Source organism: Corvus kubaryi, unplaced genomic scaffold, assembly GCF_017639235.1.
Source record: "Corvus kubaryi isolate FWS band 111438036 unplaced genomic scaffold, C.kubaryi_AGA036_p1.0 67, whole genome shotgun sequence".
Lineage (NCBI taxonomy): Eukaryota > Metazoa > Chordata > Aves > Passeriformes > Corvidae > Corvus > Corvus kubaryi.
In genome coordinates, this window is record NW_024582055.1 from 6,226,473 (window position 1) to 6,237,759 (window position 11,287).

General features: G+C 43.6%; 1 long non-coding RNA gene across 22 annotated transcripts in view; it reads left to right on the plus strand.

Moving 5' to 3' along the window:
• LOC121674343 overlaps positions 1-11,287 on the plus strand; it is a 92,550-nt gene that overhangs the window by 54,399 nt on the left and 26,864 nt on the right. For 20 of the 22 annotated variants that reach the window (XR_006019574.1, XR_006019576.1, XR_006019572.1 and 17 more), the window contains 2 exons: positions 7,367-7,575; positions 8,318-9,580. This is a non-coding gene — a long non-coding RNA (uncharacterized LOC121674343). The remainder of the gene's footprint in view (positions 1-7,366; positions 7,576-8,317; positions 9,581-11,287) is intronic. The other 2 variants (XR_006019573.1, XR_006019580.1) reach the window with 1 other exon arrangement.

The following is an 11,287-nucleotide window of genomic DNA, read 5'->3' on the forward strand; positions in this document are numbered from 1 at the left end:
ACAGCAAAGAGTAAGACAAATATCTGCAGTCTGAAGTGTCTGGAAGCAAACTCACACATGCCTTCACTGTACTGCTTTTGTTTGCAGAAGCTTTCAATCTGGATGAGTAGCAGGAACAGGAAAGCATGTGGAGCTTGGAAAACTACCATACTGCTGTCTATAAAGCCCTGATAGGATTTTTATGTGGAGCCCTAAAGAGAATGACATGCAGTGCTTTTTTGGTTGTTTTTTTTTTTTTCTTTTGCCAAATCCAAGAGCTCAGATGTTTGCAAGCAAAACAAAATAAACTCAGGCACTGAAGCTTCTTCCTGAAATGTGTCTGGTGGCTGATGCCATGGCATGTCCCCCAGCACATGCCTTGTGCACCCTTGGGCACTGCTGTGACACTACTAATGGCACCCATGGCACAAAAGGGAAGGTAATCAGCAGAGAATGATTATTGGCGCAGCTAGAAAGTAGATAAGCAATCTTTTGGGCTTCAGTCCATTGCCTTCCCAGACCCCCCCTCCATTGGCTGTTCCTTTCTTCCTTTCTTTGCTTTCACCCCCTTTTTGCAGGGACTGTGGCTTATTCTGATTCACTCCATTTCTTTCTTCTCAAACAGCCACAGGGCATGCTTGCTGTTGCCAGGGATATGGTCAATGCATGTGACATCGTGCCACCAAAAACAATCCCATTTATTTCTGGTGTGATGGTGCTGAAATTGGCGCAGCCAGGCTGGGAGCAGGACACCTCAGTCAGCCATGCAATTTTGTGAAAACGATTTTCCTTAAAGGAAGTGTTCTTAGAAAATAGCTCTCAGGGAGAAATGTGCAGGTTTTGCTTGTAAAGTGGTTGTTGGCAAAGGTTTCCGTGCCAAAGTCCAGCCAGAGTATCAATGAGGGATGGTAAACACATGCCATTTTGACTAGAAATTAGAAGGCTACATAGCACTGTGGAAAATATTAGACTTTCTTCTTCCCCTGACCTCAAAGAGCCTGTTAGGAGATTAAGAATCTCCAGCTCTCAAAGGTATAGCTGTTTTACCGAAATTCAGTTAATGAAGAATAATATTTTGGGAACAAGAGAAAACACCTCTGTAGCATGTGGAGTGTTAGGAATAGATGGAAAGTTGCCTGTATAAACAGTTCAGCAACTCTGGGATGAATTATAGGAGCATTTGTATGCATGATTGCCCATCTGTGTAAAACAAGACGTGCAGTCACACACAGGAATGATGTGCAGGGCAGACCTGTGGGGCTGATATTAACATGCTCCAGAACAAGACCCATCCTGTCACATCCAAGTTTGACCCAAGGAAGTTGAAATAAATAAGTAAATAAATAGGAGGCCTCATGGGGAGGAAACTCAAGGTATGCTATCTACATCTGTGTTTCTGAGTATGGAGTTTATTTAGACTCAAGTCAGATTTTGGACTGTTACTTCTCCACTTGAAGTTTTTTTGGCAGTTGAGGAGGGCTGAAGGCTCAGATCCAGCGGGTTCCTTGCAGCTGCGCGGCCCAGTGCAGGCCACGGGCACTGGCAGGGCCTGGGGAGCTGCAGGACTTCAAACCAGGGGTGTTGTCAGGAACTCTGCCTTGCACAGCTCCCCTCTCCAGTACCAGCTGCGAAATGTCAACACCACCTTCCTCAGAGAACACAATTAATTAAAGGAGGCCTAATTAATTAGTGTCAGGAAGGCAGATGTAGCAATTATGGCAGAAGTAAACAAATGTACATATTGTAAATTGTTCTGCAAAGGATTTGTTCTGGAATCCCCGTGGCCCTTTTTGCTCCTCCCCACGATGCTATTGGGAAGGCCATCAGGGAGAATGTAGAGATAAACTGCAAATTGATGAGGAACTAATGTACTTCTATAAGTTTATATCGCAGGGAAACAATCAGCAAACGGACTGCTTTATTAACCCCTTGGGACTTGGGGGTGAAATACAATCCTGATATTTTATTTCCATCTCATGCAACATCATGTTCCATAAATAAGTCAACTGTTTAAAGCCTGTTTAATGTGAATGGGAAAAAGCAAATGTGGAGCCACACCAGTCTGGTGTTCGAGTGGAGCCTTTAGACTTTATAAAGGATCTGCAGTGAAAGAAATCCCTCATACCTTGTAGACATGAGGATGCTCCAAACTCAATATAACAGACTGTGGAATAGTGAAACACACTTGGAAGACTCAGATAGAAAAGTTTCTGAGTTGCCTTTCAAAATTTCTTCAAGATAAAGAAATGATAAAGAGGACAAATTAGGCTGGTTAGGGATGTAGCTGTAGAAGCAAATGGGACCAGTGTACTGGAATAAGGAGTCGAGATATTAAGAAACCAAGAGCACTGTGTGTGAAAGAAAATGCATTGCACAGTCAGTGCCATGCTGAGGGGAACAGCCCCACGGGCAGCCAGGCAGAATCACTTTCTAGATCTCAACAGAGATTTTTACCCTTCACTCTGTGCTCTTTTTTGCTCTGCAGGTAATCATGGCTTTGGTGGAGAGAGGATGGGAGCTGGGATTTAATTTACTTTAGGGTAGAGTCAGTTCACTAATTCATGCTGTGAAGAAGCTGTGAAGGTGGAAAGCACCCCCTTGCCCTGGTGATGGATTAAAGGAATAAGGCAGGCAGCAGCAGCCTGTGGCCGGGGTGCTGCGAGAGGGAAGTTGCAGTCAGAGGCCACTGCCTCTTTGTGATTCCCCTTTTCCCCCCAGATGATACAGATATAAGTCAGAAAGAGAAGCTTCCATGGCCCATGCCAAGTTATCTCCTTTATTTCTTCAGGTGACAGTATTTCCTGTGCAAAGGACTACTACGTAAAGAGCTGCTTAGGAATGCTGCTCTGGGGGTATGGGCTGTTCCCCACCACCGCGAGTGCCTTGCCCTGCTAATGGGAGATATTTGTGGATTTTCAGTTTCGTCCTACGGGCTTTGAGCTTATGTGAGTTTCTCCTTGCTTTCAAAAGCCAAGATTTAAAGGTGAATAACTCTGTTTAATGATGGTGCAGTGAGTTGCCAACCTCATGTGGGAATGAGTTTGGTTTCTATTCACAGATACTTGCTTCCTTAGCGCTCGTCTCAAACAATTTTTGTTCCAGTGAGTAAATGAGCAGTGAAACAAGTAATGAGAGGAGTGAAGGTGCAAACAGAATAGCTAGAACAAAGTTTAAAAATCATTCCAAAAAAGCCTACCCACAGTAAGATGTGTGAGAAGAGGAAAGGCAGCCTGTTCCTGTGCCCAGCCATAGGATGGAGAATCCATTCGGGCAGCTGGCGAGGCAGATGGATAATTAGTGCCATAGGTTAGGACCTGGGCAGGCACTGCTGGTGACCTGACAGTTGCTTTTGGTACTTTATTTGGAAATCTCTTCCTCCTGTGCTTTAGGTACTGGCAGAATAGCACGGGACCATCTTGTATTAGGGACTGGGGCAGCAACAAGTGTGCTTGACTCTTTTGGATCTGAAAAGGAAAACAAAACCTTTAAAAGAATGTTCGAAATCCCCCTTTTTAAGTCTCTCAAAGTCCAAATTCTCCCCTTTAAGTGGGACACAGGGCTCTTTTTCTTCCTCTTCTGTCTCATTTAAAAAATTACTTCTTTTGTGTGCATTCTAATGCATTTTAGAGTTTTTACAAGACAGCTCTGCCAGCTGTCAGCTTCCAACTACAGCTTCTGTAATCTGAGCACCTATTCAGAGAATGGTAACTTTACTTTTAATAATCATTGACAGGTTTTACACAAACATAAAATATAAGTAATTTTCAGGGACTTGATGCACTGAAAGCTAACCAGCTCTCTGTAACATCCCATCCTATTTTTGTACCTTGTTTTGTATTTTAGATCCCACTTAAAAGGCAGAGAGGTAATTAAGGTAGTTGAATGAAATGCTCTGATAACAAATAACATTTTCTTGTTTGTAAAAAGTCATCAGTCAGATCGTATGACCTCTACCTGTGCAGGAATTGTGAGAGTGAGTCCAGCACCATTACTGCATTACAGAGCCCAAGTACCTTTGTGGACCTTGTACCACTAGATGTCCACAGGCATCCCCTTTCCTGCCTCTTCATTTGTGTGTCCTTGTGCCGCACCCACACAGTGCTGGCAATGCCTTTCCAAATCCGTGTTCTTTTTCAGCAGTCGGTGAATGACAAGCCAAAAGCAAATGGTATCAAATTTGGCCAGGCAGGGCAATGTCAAAACGAGCCCCAACAGGGTGGTGTGGCTGCAGTCTTTGCTACCTGCCTGCAGCTGAACAGGTTCCATCCTCATATCCTGTACATTTGGCTTAATTGGCCCGGCCCCTCCAAGGAGAGGCAGCAGCACTGATTTACTGCACTGTATAAATGTGTTTATAGCTTGGCACCAGCACACTTACGCTCACTGTTTTCCAACATGGATTTCCAATAAGCCCTTTGCTCAAATGAGTCTATTAACTTTAAAGTGCCTGAAGCTAAAACTGAATTATGAGAGGCAAGCTTTGGGGGTTGAAGCCCAAAACAGCTGGGAAAGGCTCCTGAAGTCTTCTGTTAGTACCTGTTGTGGTTGATATTTATATTAAGGAAAAGTAATTCAGAAAGTAAAAGCAAACCTGGGACACACATGGCCTCAGCCTGAGCTGCCTTTCACTTCAGCTGGCGCTCAGACCCATCCCATTCCACAGGATTATTAGAGCAGCTCCCAATTTAAGCCAATGTGCAATCAGAACATAACCCGTTCCTTCCTCTGCTTATGAATTTAACTTCCGAGAGTCACATTTCCCTGTTTCTGCAGGGGGGTACCACAGCCTGGGGAGAAGCTCATCTGACTGTGGTGCCTCCAGCAGTGAATTTCATGGCTCTGGTTTGGTCTCCGGCGTTCCGCAGAGCTGGAACACTTCCCTCTCCTCTCCCAGCCCGGGGGACTGCACAGAGCTGCTCTTGGAACCTCTCAGTGCTGCCCTGCTTGCTGCTGGAGGGGCTGGGATACTTCCATGTGGAACACCAATTACTATCCCTGCAGGGACAGGAAATCAGGCAGAAACTTTTAGCAGACCCCTAAGTACAGTCCATAATTACCTACCTGTACCTGCTCAAGGTTACATCTCTCCAGCTAAGGAATAAGACTGGTTTCTAGTTGCTTGACTGGTTGCTAGTGGCTTGACTTTATCTGGAATAAAAAAGGAACGCCTTAAAACCATGGAGGGTAAAAAAAGATTTGTAGAGAATGGAATTAAATTAGGAAAAGTAGAATTTTGGATGAATATCAGGGGTAAAACAGCCATAGTAATGTCTACTGAACTGTGGAATGATCTCCCAGGGTGAGTGAGTGACGGAGCCCCACAGTGTGAAGAATTAAAGCAGCATCAGGCAAAGCCTCAGGAAATCAGTGTCCAAGGAGGCAGTGTGGCCCAGCCATGGCAGTGCAGGAACTGTGCCTGTGTGGGAATGTCCATTGTCTGTACACTGAACCTGGTCTTGCCCTGTAGTAAAATCTGTTGTATTGCTCAGGGAGGTGTGATCTGCTGAGCTTTAAATCCTGCCTCCATTTAAACTATTGGAGTCTTGCAGGCTAATCCAGCAGCAAGCACTCAGAGGACTCTGGCTGATACTCCCCTGTCCCATCCTCAGCACGTGGTGCCTTAAAAATTCTTCAGCCTTACATGAGGTAGAACATGGGTATTACTGGGCATTTCTGCTTTAAGAAAAAGAAGTCTCCTTTTGCTTTTGCAATTTTTTATTCCAAGTTACAGGCTGATCTGAGGAAGCATGGCTGCTCTGTCAGTTGGGAGCTGCTCCCTTTCCACTCCAGTTACTTTAGTGCCAGTAAAATGTTTGTGTGACAAGGGAAAAAAAACCCTGTGCACCAAGGTCAGGGTGCAGTGTCTTGCTCTCTGTGAAGATCAGTTTGCATTGTCTTGTTTATGGATGACAGCCATATGAAAGACCTGCAGACATAATGAGAGGATACAGTTTTTAATTACAAATTATGATGTGTTGGTATCACATTATTAAACAAACTGAACTTGTGAATTTTTGCAGAGTACCCAAATTTAGAAAACAGTATTTTTGATACAGTATTTCTTGGAGCTGCTGTGATGAGTAAATACTGGACTGCATAGACAGTCATCCAGAGTAAAGACAATAGGATTAGATGAGGGAAAATTCATGAACTTGCTTTGTGTAACACTCAGACATCTCACACCATGTGCAGAGATTTTACCATCCAAAACAAAGGTGTGCACACATGCTAGTCATGACCCTTGTAGCTGTGCTCTGGAAATTCATGTTTCTGCATAAAAGAAGAAACAGGAGCAGAGAAGCAGCGAGTGAGGCAATGCTCCCTCTCCCGTGTGTTTGGACTAAATGTGGGAAGCTGAGGGGGGGAACAGGGCTGGCTGAACCTGACCTAGGGCTGTGCAAACAAATCCATCTCCTGTGGCTTGACTCCCCCTGAACCTGGGGAACAGGACCACTGCAGGTAAGCAGGATTGCTTCAAAGACATGTGGTGACAATTCCAGTTTTCCTTTGTAACACAGAATATGTGGAGCCCCTGGGTTTTGTTCAACCACTTAGACCAAAGCACTCAGTCTCCTGTCTTTAGCTCCCTGGCACAAGTCATGAGGCAGTGCTGACAGACTCTTCAAAGTCTCGTGGTTTGGGTCTGTTCAGGAAAAAAGTGCCTCTTGCCACTCACCAGATATGCTGGAGGGCTCAAAAAATAGATGTGGAAAAGCAATGGCCATGGCTACTGTCCTGGCTCCTCACAAATGTTGGCTTTCCCATTCTTCAGTTCGACTACTGCTACGTCACAGTGCGCTTCATCTTCCGGAATGAAATTGGTGCCATTTATTTGCCATCTGGGTTTTTTTCTATATATATATTTTTATATAGTCTGGAAAGCTTATCCCTTATAATTTTTGGTTTTACTTGACTGGCTCCACTTCCATGGTAACTCCCTTCCAGTATTTCCCATCGTGGCTCAGAATGGCTGGGGGGCTGCAGCAGGTGGGAGAGCCAGGATCTCAGTGGAGCTCTGCAGCACAGATTCACCAGAGATGTCTGATCCAGCAAAAACCTGCATCAGCCTGGGACACAGGATAAATCATTGCAATGGAAACTGAATCTTTCATTTGCTCTTTGTATTTTCTTCCCTTGCTTTGGGTTTGTTTTCTTCTCTTTTCTTCCTTGCAATTGTCAAGGCAGCATCTGGGAGCTTTATGAAACAAATGTTAGCCATTAAAAGCCCATTGCTGCCTGCCAGAAAGGAAAATGGCATCTTATTGAAAACAATATGTAATGGTTATTGCTGTCTTGTTCCAAGTTATGCCCTTGAAAAATGTTGGAGACATTGGTGAGGAAAAGCCCAACTAAGGCAGAAAATTAACTGTTGCATTATCTTTTACAGCTTCAAACACCATCATACAATGCCTGGTCTGTTGTGTTCCTAGATGTGTTTACAGTTGCTTCAAGGACGAGGAACAACACTTTTCCATGATGCTTTTGTTGCCTCAGCGTTGGAGTCACAAATAATTCCTGTCTGGTTTCACATACGGGCCTTGGAGCAGTGATGGAGACTCCGGTCCTGACCAGGAGAGCACAACTCCAGTGATGAAGGTAACAGACCCCCTGCACACACAGTACCCCTTGGGCACTGCCTGGGGGATACTGTGCCTCCAAGGACACTTCTTACCTTAAGCTGGCACCCTCAGCACCTGTATTGCCAGGCCAAGCTGCTGATTTGCTCGCAGACTGTTAATCTTTTTTAATGTTTCTATCTTAATCTGTTTTGTATTGCCTTTTATTTCTTTCATTTATTTTCAAGTTTATCTTGTATTAAAATTAGGATTAATAAATTACTATTAAGTGATTTTTACAAATCAAATTAGGAAAGACAGATCTTTTCTCTTGGAAACACGGCATTAATTTCTGCGCTCTGCGAAAGCCCCTCTCTCAGCACAGACTGGAACCAAATCTGGTGGCAGAAGTTGTCCTTCCTAAGACTGAGCTACCATTAATAGGGTAAATATGACTGAGGGTAGTGGCCAAAATCCCTGACAGCCTCAAGTTTGCCAGCAGTGGATTTCCACGTGCCTTCAGCTGGGGATTGGGAACCTTGGCTGAGCACAGAGCACTGAATGTGCCGCAGACGGGGCCTTGAGACTTCCTGGGCACACGTGAGCAACAAGCAATGGTTGGGAAAAGCTTGGGGTTCCCACCTTCCCCAGAGCACTGGTGGCAGAGGAATTCTGCCTGGGGTCAGGCACGTTGAGAGGTCCCATAAAGGCACCTCATCCCCTTTGCCCTGACACCTACCTCATAGGCCCTTGTTAACTCTTCTCTTTTTATGGCCCTGCAGGTAAAGGAGTTCATCCTACTGGAATATCCCTGGGGCTGCCAGCGAGGAACTCTTGAGCTGCCCGAACACAAAACCAGATGCACACGTTCTCCATGGGATCAGTGTGCTCTGATGGGTGAAGCTGCTCCAGCTCCACAGAACAGGGACACAGAGCAGCCCCAGCACAGGCAGAAGGCTCTGAAGTGACACCGGGCTGATGGGGAACAGCGTTTGTCCCAGGATTATCATCAGGCCCCTCACAACCACATTTACACTCGCGCTGCGTGGATGGGGACTTGTTGACAATTCCCTGAATTCCAATTTGGAAGGAAAAGTTTTGTGTCTGACCTTTTATCTCCAATGCTGTGGGTCTGCCTGCCTTGCTGACATGTCTTCGATCCATCCCATTCCCTCCATTTCAGTTACAGATGAGGAAAGCTAAAGTAGCAACGCTGCTCTTTTCTCTGTTTTGCTTTTGGCTTACAGTGTTATCAAGCGATCCTGGGTTCAGCTTTTGCCTTCACTGCTCTCACAATGGATGACTGATAAGGAATGAACTTCTCTCACTCACAACTGCTCCAATACGAATTTTTAAAATCCCTTTGGACTGAACAAATGCAGAAGATATTATTGACAATTTTCAAATGACATAATAAATCTTAATAAGGTTTTTCATACATATGTACTCACAAAGTCAGAGCTTTATCTGAACATAATCTAAATGCTCTGAAAATTTCCAGAGGTCTCACAAGTATGAAGACACTTTTCTCAAAGTCACAGGAGGATTAAAAGTGAGAGACAAAAAGACATTACCAAGAAACCAGCTGGGTACTAAGTTCCCTTGGAAGGATTTAGCAATGACAGCACTCCAGTCTAAAAACTGGTAGCTGAGAAAGGCAACCTAGATATAGGAATGGAACCAAGGGATGGCTTGACAAGAAGCAACCCAGCAAGTTCTGACTCTGCTGTGATTTTCTTCCTGCCCCCTTCCACCCCTCAAAAAAAAAAAAAAAAAAGCACCAAGTTATTTCAGATGTAAGCACCTTAAATAAATGGCATCTGTCCTGAAGTCTTGTAAAACAAACTGTAGCTCTCTAGTGGGAATGTTGAAATGTTGACAAGCCCTTCTGTGTAGCAATGCAATGCTGCCCCCTCAGAGAACAAAGCAAAGCTCCTGGGAAATAATTAAAAAACATTTTGCTCAGCTTGTGATGCAAATACAGACTTTTCAGGTTCTGCAGAAATAAGCCGGAAACCCACAGAATATCACCAAAACAGACTAAGGTAAGGAGACTGACTGATGTTTGTCCAAATGCACCTGAAAGGAAGCGAAAAGGCTGGGAAAGAGAGAGGACAGGAAGGTTTCTGAGTAGCTTCCTCTCTGTCCTTCTGATTTTTTATTTTTGTAGTCTGATGATGGAGGCAAAACATTTTTTCATTAATCCTGAAGCCTTCTCCTTCATCTGGAAAACTGACACCAATTATGACTTTAGCTTCATACTTTACTAATTCAGAATCTTGTTAGAAAATAGTATTTGCATATTCAAATCTGGTATTTTCACTGGTGTGTGCCTATATTCTGTGTCAAGCAAAGCTTTTCTTACGTTACCTTTTTAATGGTGTCACAAATAGCAGGGCCTCCTCATTACATAGATCATACTTGGTTAGCTCAATACTTCCAACTGTTCTTCATCTCTGTTACTTTTTGATTTAAGAAGAAAATCTACTGAAAAAAATAACAAGGAAAACCAAGTATTTTAAAATGGATCACTTAATTGCTGATGTCTATCTAACAAAGCCTTCTATGGGTTATTTTGGCAACATGGTGAATTTCGGAGGTAGCTGACCTTAAATGGGGCATTTCTGGGTAAGAAAACAGTCAAATCAAGACTTGAAAAATTAAGACACAAACGACAGAGAGGAGCCAAGTCACGAAGTCTCTTATTTCTCTCCTTTCCCAGTCTTTCTCATATAGCCATAATTCACTAAGGGAGTGTTTGAACATTTCCACAACTGCAAGAGTTTGGACAGAAGGAATGGGTGAAGGAAATGCATTTTACCATTTAGCCCATAAATGGTGGTCTCCTCCTATTTAAAGATGCAAGCCTGAAAAATTAAGAGGTGTGAAATCCATACAGTCCAAGGTGTGAAAAAGAGACAGACAGGCATTTAAAACATTTATCACTTTTTATATATACTGATGTTCAAAACAGCATTGTTTAATGACACAGTATTTTTTCTAAGGTACCTGAGTCCCTCATTACTGCTGAAGCCATTTAAAGAGATTATTTAATTTTTACATAATTTCTGCAGCACAATGAGGAAATCCCACGATGGCTGCATGAGCATTCTTGCCATTGCTTGTGGTTTGAGATGCAGTGAGTTTCCTGGACCATTGTGAGAGAAAATCATGTGCTGAACATGTAAGCCAGCAATGAATGAGTAAATAGCTGCTTCTCTGAAGATCAGCTCATTAAGAAGCAGACACTGAATGAAATAAGGTTCCTGGGAGTCTGTAGCACCACACTTGCCAAGAAGAGAGGCATGAAGCCTCGTTATGTGCCATGACCAAGCAAAAGGAATTTCTACCTAGGCAGGATATGTGGTTAATATTCTGCTCTTGTGCTTCGCCCACTGAAGTTCCAGCGTGCTTTTATTTATGATGTGGTTCTTGTTCAGCACATTTCCATGTGAGCAACTGCGAGTGGCTCTGTCACCCTGGGCACAGAACGGAGCCCAGCTGAAACGCCAGAGGCTGCAGCTTTCTTTGTGATGTGAAGAAAACCAAAGAAAAATACCAGAATTTTTCTTTTTTTTTTTTCTGTGACAAAAGCCTCAATAACAGCTTTCTTATTCAATAGAATGGTCTTGTATGGATATATTACAGCTGGTCAAAAGACTCCAAGGTTATTTAGCTTTTAGTTAGCTTTTTTGTACAGTTAATTTTGTTAGTCATAAATAGCTGAATGACACAGTATTTGTGTAACTTAG